This window comes from Coptis chinensis, chromosome 7, assembly GCF_015680905.1.
Source record: "Coptis chinensis isolate HL-2020 chromosome 7, ASM1568090v1, whole genome shotgun sequence".
NCBI lineage: Eukaryota > Viridiplantae > Streptophyta > Magnoliopsida > Ranunculales > Ranunculaceae > Coptis > Coptis chinensis.
In genome coordinates, this window is record NC_141462.1 from 41,508,793 (window position 1) to 41,516,252 (window position 7,460).

The 7,460-nt window shown below is 36.0% G+C and overlaps 2 long non-coding RNA genes across 3 annotated transcripts; one reads left to right on the forward strand and one right to left on the reverse strand.

The window, feature by feature from the left end:
• Nucleotides 1-972: 972 nt before the first annotated feature.
• Nucleotides 973-2,605, forward strand: LOC147487583 (uncharacterized). Its single transcript, XR_015201484.1, has 2 exons — nt 973-1,214; nt 2,174-2,605. It is a non-coding gene; the product is annotated as an uncharacterized LOC147487583 (long non-coding RNA).
• On the reverse strand, nt 2,554-3,693 carry LOC147487584 (uncharacterized). 2 transcript variants are annotated; one of them, XR_015201483.1, is made up of 2 exons: nt 3,402-3,693; nt 2,554-3,149 (listed from the first exon to the last, which is right to left on the reverse strand). It is a non-coding gene; the product is annotated as an uncharacterized LOC147487584 (long non-coding RNA). The 2 variants fall into 2 exon arrangements; XR_015201482.1 differs by having other exon boundaries at nt 3,361-3,693.
• Between the last annotated feature and the right edge of the window lie 3,767 nt (nt 3,694-7,460).

The following is a 7,460-nucleotide window of genomic DNA, read 5'->3' on the forward strand; positions in this document are numbered from 1 at the left end:
TCCTCTTCGCCCTCTTTCATGTATAAGCCAAGTTGCTCCAAGGGTTAGTACATCCTTGGAGCTTAAAGCCACCCATGCCATCTTCCTCGAAGTGAATTGGACTTGTTTCATCTACGTAATGTTATCTTTAAGGTCCAACTTTGATTTGTGTCGGTGGTAACTTTATTTTGGACTTGAAATCACAGATTTTGACTTAAAAGTCTTTCAAAAGAGTAATTGAGTTACATTTGACAAACTTAAATGAGTCTTCCGTGGATTAGGAAAAAGATGGTAATTGTGTAGTGTTATGTCTCTGCTTATCTGTTTTGAGCTTGTTCATATTTCATGTCTTCATTGTGTTGAAAGAGTTTGCTAAACAACAATAATTTCAATTGGCCGCTAACTCGAACAATAACCGGACTTAATTTAGTTAAATTTCTTTGTCGAATTTAACTACGCCCCGATATAAGCTAATGATGCATTACAAATTTTAGGTACTCACTTGCATCATTTTGAAGATATACACAGAGGAATTCCTCTTCATCAGCAGCCACTCCTTGAAAAGCAAGCCTTCAAAAGCTCTTTTTGTTGACACCATACTTTCGGAAGTTATCGGGCGCGGGGTGGCTCTTTCTCTTGTCAAAAGGGTCTTTGAAGTTCTTGCCCTTGCTTGCGGCCAACATGGAACGACCGGAATGCATCTGCGAATTCTGGCGCAGAAACATAGGAATAGGGTTAAATCTTTTATTGGCCCAAGATCTTGGTCTTGATCTTTTCTTGATGTTACCTGTATGAGAAGAAATTACAGTCGATATTAACATTCTACTTAGTTAATTTGGATGAAATTGACAACTAAAAATGTGTACAAAATTTATAATTCAAATGATAGGAATAGAATGTAATTGGTTGAGTTAGGAAATCTTACTTCTTGCAAGAAGTCTGCAACCCCTTTCTTCGGGACATCTAAAACCCTTGGCTTCAAAGAACTTCGAGCACATTCTCCCGAGGACCTTGGTAGACGATCTGTCCGTCACGAAAAGTAGAATAATATCATCGAAAAGATCATAAGTTTCTGGTGCTGGCTGGAGCTTTTCTACGTGAATTCAGAGGCGGAGAAAGAAGGTTTTCGGAGACTCGTGGGGTTTAGACTCTTATTTGTGGGGACTCGTCGTATAATTGAACTTTTTCCCTCTCCTGATTTCTTGTGAGTAAAAAGGGTACTTAAAATTTGCCACGTAGAACAAATAAAATAGTCTTTTGCAGCAAATGTCAATCTAGGTGTAAACTTCTTTGCAGGTTCACATGTCATCTTAGCAACTTGTCCAAGTTCAGGTTCAACAATAAACCCAAATTCAGACTCATCTTTGTTTCTAACGTGTATTATATTTCCAAGTGGAAAACTGACTGGTTGTCTAGTGACCAGTCATTATTTGAAAACAACTTACGCCAATTATTGTTATAATGTACCGTACTAATAGCTACAGGTGTTCTACTCTTATAATTCAGTAGAAAATCAAAATGTTTACTTGAAATCAGATAGTATACATGGATGGAAAGAGTAATTTCAAGTTTGAAACTCAGCTAATGAGTCAATTATTGTATATAAGAGCATACTTTTGGTCCCTAAGAAAATGGCGAAAGGATACAATCAACCTAGCAAAAACCGTTAAATCTTCAAGTTGTAGTCACACAATCACAAAAAATCTCCTTCATAGGCTGATAACTTAATAGTTTTAAACACGGACCATATCAAAGAAAAAAAAATGTATGTAGAAACTAATATAGCACCTGCTTCTTTGTGATTTGGAGGCCATCCAACCACATGTATGTCGTTTCTATGTAAAACAAAAAGTACCTTATAACAGAAAAACTGGAGTATAAGTTTAGACCAAAACAAACCACCTAAAGCAAGATAGGCATTTAACTTTTTGATGAACATATGCCATACCAATTAACAAATATTCATGATACCAATAACAAAAAACAAACATTCATGACAAAAAAAACTCAATAATTACAATTGGCACGGTGAATCCAATCAAATACCTCCTTGGATTCCTTATCCTGCTACTACTGCTCAGCTTTGACCAAAAATTAAATACAAAGTTAATGCAACACTAAAATTTAGCTTGAAAGCTTAACATTCAAAATTCTAACATCTTTTCACCTGAAAGGGCATATCATCGACGCTTAGCACATGTCAGGACACCAATATTCCCAATGTTTTTGTTGCTTCTCAAAATTATAATATAAGCCTCGAAACCAACCTCCAAAATAATTATAACAAACCATAAACATGACTCTTTCAAGATGGAATACGGAGGTCACTGATATGGAAAGTGAGAGAATAACAGAAGTAGAGATGGCCCTTCTCCTCACGATTCAGAAGTTCGTAAGTGTGTAGATGGAAGTTTGTGGGTTCTAAAAAGCCTCAAATACAAAATTAATCATATTGAGGAAACTGATGGAATTTACATATAAAGCAAAGAATCTCTCCACACACCAACCCTCACCAAGGTGAAGTGAAAGTGGCAAGTGGCAAGTGGCTCATTATGGTACTACTTTTCTTCTGCAGGCCTTAACCACTAAAAAAATGCAAAAGACTCAACTAATACTCAGAAACAAACAGAAGGAAAGGACAGAATATAAGAGGTCAGCTAAGAGTAAATTGCCTTCATAAATTTTGTCAGTTCAGGTATGAACAATATTGAGAATGATAAGATAGAATGTCGCTAGCTGCATTCAAATATTATTATGCATGTGGTTCATTTTGCAACCCAGAAATAGACAATCCGGAATGGATTATGCAAAATTATTAACAAATATATTCACCTATAAAAAATTAAAAAATAGATAAAAAAAAAAAACAACAACAACAAAGATATTTACCTTTGATAGAATGCAAAGCAACGACTGAACATGGTTGCGAGAAATCGAATCACCAATAAACGCCCAAGAGTTATTCCTCATCAACTTAAGAAATCTCTTTGCATCAAACCGCGGTAGCTCACAATCCCGAGGTTTCCATCTCCAATAAAGATAACCTGAATCGGGATTACTTCCACCAATATAACTACTCATGAGAGCAGCTGCTATCTTCCAACTATCTTAACCAAGTGAACGCATTGGCACCAATCTATATGCCACTATAGTTCCAATTATCGTGGCAACTGCAATAACAAAAGGAACAAATAAGCAGAAAAAGAACAAATACATAACATACATAAATCCTTCGTCAAAGGCTAAATCCATGGTGTCATTTGATGAAAGAGGAAAAATGAATAATGTCATTCTGACAAATAAAGCTTAAATGTTCTAATAAACATGTATGCCACAATCTATTTTGAACAATGGTTTCAAAGAGTAATATGAATAGATTACATTATCAGTAACACCACATTACAACAGTACTTCATTCTTACTGCTATCGTGGCATGTAATCAATTCTTTCAATCTATTTCTTCCTGCCTGCTCTTCTTTTTCTCTTGCAATAGGTCTTCTTTCAAATATGGCAAGCTGAAGGTAAGGGGCAACTGGGCACACTCGCCATTTTTTTTTGTGCTTTGAAAACAAAATGTGAAAATGGGTGATGTGATTTTGAGAGAAAGGAGAAGATAGGATTTCGGATGTGCAGGAAGGAGAGATTTGAGGCGAGAAGAATGGGTTTTTTTTTAGTGTTTTTAATTAATTGGGAGTCTTTTTTTCTCTGCTGAGTTCTCGTGACTTTTGCTAATACGCTTTTAAGTTGGACACTTTACTTTTTATAAGTTGTTCGCCAATTTTTTCTCCGTTTTTTTCGTGAGTAAAAGGGTACTTAACATTTGCGACGTGGACACCCTCACAGACCAGGAAAAGGGACTGCTATTATATATATATAAAGATGAAATATACAAAATAAAATAAAAATACAAAATAAAGAAAAATAAAAACAATACACCTCAACTTTAATACTACCCATACTACGTCTTCACAAACAACTATAAAATCAAGTCAAGTCGTAAGGTCTTCATTCACATACTTACCATACCAATAGTCAAATCCATGCCAAATGTATTTTTGGAGTGTTTCCCTTGCACGTCACGCTCACTTGTTCAATCCAAGAGTACAAGAGGGTTTAATGCAATTTGGTTTAATACACCAGTAGAAGTACAAGACATTGTACATGTGTAAACATTTTAAATGTTATGAACAAAATAAGAACTTTCTATTGGCCATTAAAGAATAATGTGTTACAACTTACAAGGTGCTTTGAATGAACAAAATAAAAACTTTATGTTGGCCATTAAAGAATAATGTGTTACAAATAGCTTTCATTCTAAACTTTACGATCGATTGAAAAGAGGTACAAAGAATTGAATCCTACATGATGGAATTAATGCCTCCAAAAGATGATACCATCAACTAATAATCCTATTTTATTGTATATGTGTAACTGAAGCAACAATACTCTTTACACCGAAACTAATAGGCTTCCTTGCTAGTATCACCTGGAAGCAACAACAACAACAACAGTATCACCACCACTCCACACAATGCACACCAGTTCACCACCACACACTACACACCACCAGTCCACCACCATCAGCACACCACCACCAGTCCACACAATGCATACCAGTCCACCACCACACACTGCACACCACCAGTCCATCACCATCAGCACACCAACACCAGTCCATACAATGCATACCAGTCCACCACCACACACTGCACACCACCAGTCTACCACCATCTGCATACCACCACCAATCCACCACCACATACTACACACCACCGGTCCACACAATGCATACCAGTCCACCACCAGCCTGCGACCACACACCACCACCACACACTACTAGCACACACCACTACCAGTCCATTCACACAGGACTACATATGAGGGGGCCAAATAAGTAGTTCACTTCATGCTCACAAATATCCATTCATTCCCCTACCACACAACATTAGCAACACACGACCACACTACCAACAACACAACATAATTCAGTACTCGATAATAAAATTACAACATCATAAACACAATAGCACACAAAAAACTACAATTACAGCAACACCCAACATGCATAATACGACATTTATAAAAAAACAAAACAGTCACCGCCAGCCAAACAACAATTTTATCATATTAACGCATAAATCATTGATCTACTAAACAAAAAGAAACAAACTAAAATTCAAAACTCGTACCTTATTATTTCCAATTACTATCAGAGTCCTCTACCTTGATTTTGTAACTGAAAAAAATAGAGAGAGAGAGAGATGAGAAGGGTTTACTTTAAAGGAGTAAGGGTGAGAGGCTAAGAGAGGGTGGCAAATTTTTCTTGCCCTAATGGGAAAATTTCGATTGGCAAAAAAGTTTAGGGGGGAGGGGGGAGGTGGATTCTATTTTCCACCTTTTAGTAGGGAAATTTTATTTGCCGACAAATATATAATAGTGTTTGCTAGTGCCCTTAAATGCAGCCAAACACTGGCAAATGGTGCTTCGAGTGGAAAAATACAATTTGCCACCCCCATTTGCAAGTAACCAAACACAACCTAAGAGACAATTTTTCGTTACAAGAAGAAGACTATTGTAGAGTCTATAACACAGTTTAGGTGTGAAAAGATCAAGTAATGCCTTGAGCAATCAAGTTCTCGTTGCCGTGAAGAAATATAAGGCATCAACTAGTGGAGGAGTTGTGATCAAGTAAGCTTCCAGTAGATGATTAGCTCCTAAATGTACGTTTTCTTACCCTTATATTACTAGATTACAGCCCTTCTTACGTTTAATGAAAAAACAACTCATGACTTTTATTGTATTTTTCAGATTAGGAGAATTTCAGGCCACTTATCATAAAAGCTGCGTCTTAGCACCAAAATGAGTCTTAATCACGCTTATTATGAAGACCAGAAGCTACTATGAAAAAGTACTTAAAAAGTCAAAGTCAACGGTCAAAATAAATGGTCAAAGTCAAAGGTCACAGTCAAAGGTCAAAGCTATCAACTCAGAAGACCAGAGATGGATGCTCTTATCTCAAAATATGACATTCTCCAAAACCTATCTTGGTCAAAAAACAACCTTTGTCAGAAACCTTTCTCCATCAAATCAAAAGCAAAAGCAAAAGCAAAAGCATTAAAGTGAAGTGTAAGGTTCTCAACGTAAAGTAGGGGTATAATTTAAAAGTAAGAGAAAATGTATCTATTGTACTAGGGTCCAAACTAAGTGTAAGGTGTCTCAATTGTAATAGAGAAGGGCAAATCTGTAAAATACATAAAGTAGGGGTATATAATTTAAAAGTTCGAGAGAGAAAATGTATCTATTGTACTAGGGTCCAAACCATTTGGTTTGTAGGATTTAGTTCTTGTTTTTCAATTCAAGTCTTTTACTTTATTGTTCTTCATTTCTTTCTTTTTTATCTTGTTATTTTTGCTTATTTCAATCAAGCAATCAATCAATCTTTCTCATCTTGTTGTTCTTTGTTTCAATCTTCATTTCAATACTTGCTTTCAATGTTTTCATGTCATTTCCATCTTAAATAACTTAAGTTTTCATGTTCTTCATTTGCTTAAAACTACACAAGTTCTACACTAAGAGACTACCTTCCTTCTACTTCAACTCCCACATTCAAACTCTAAACAATTTGGGATGAATCTCATTTCTAATGTTTTGAAGACTACACTACAATACACAACTTTAGTAGACACTTACATAACGCCTTGAGGATGCAGTTGATGAACGTTCTAAATAGTCAAGTGGAGACCGAGTGAGGGTTTGAGCAGTCAAATATATGACTCCTTGGGGAAGTCGTTGGTGGACTTCGTGATGTATGATTGATTGGTTTATGCTCTTGGGAACATGAGTGACAAATGTCTTATTCACAGATCAAAGTGAATATTGAAGTTTTGCTATTATGAATTTGAAAAGTTGGAATATAGCTCCCAATAAATGAACTAAAGAAGATTCAAGTAATCGATTATCTTGCCAATTAGCTCAAAGCTACTTCGAATTGACTTGGTATAGTGACCAAGATGGATGTGTGAACTTTTAGCGAAAGGTAGATGGTGTGGTCAACGATATTCACGTTTATGTTGTATCAGCTCTTCCTTTTGTTTTTCAATTGATGATGGAACCACTTCCAGTAGACATATTGTAGGTTGTGGAATGCAAGTGATGTTGTTGAATCATTGTTTATTGTTTCTCTGAAATTGAAGCATGAAACTGCTCATTTGTGGGGAGAAGAGTTGACGTAGCTTTTTACTATGGTGACTGGAATTTGACCAGAGGAATTGAAGAGTGACTATTGGGTAAGGATTTTCGAGAAATCAACCATGGACGGCGCCAAATGTAAATGCACAAATTTAGCCAAAAGGCATTTGGGCATTACAACATATATGCTCTTAGCATGGTAGAAATTTATTAGGAGAAGTATTTGATTAATAGAGATGGCAAATAATAAAGATAAATAGACACAAGAATTTAAGTGGTTCGGCATAGTCAT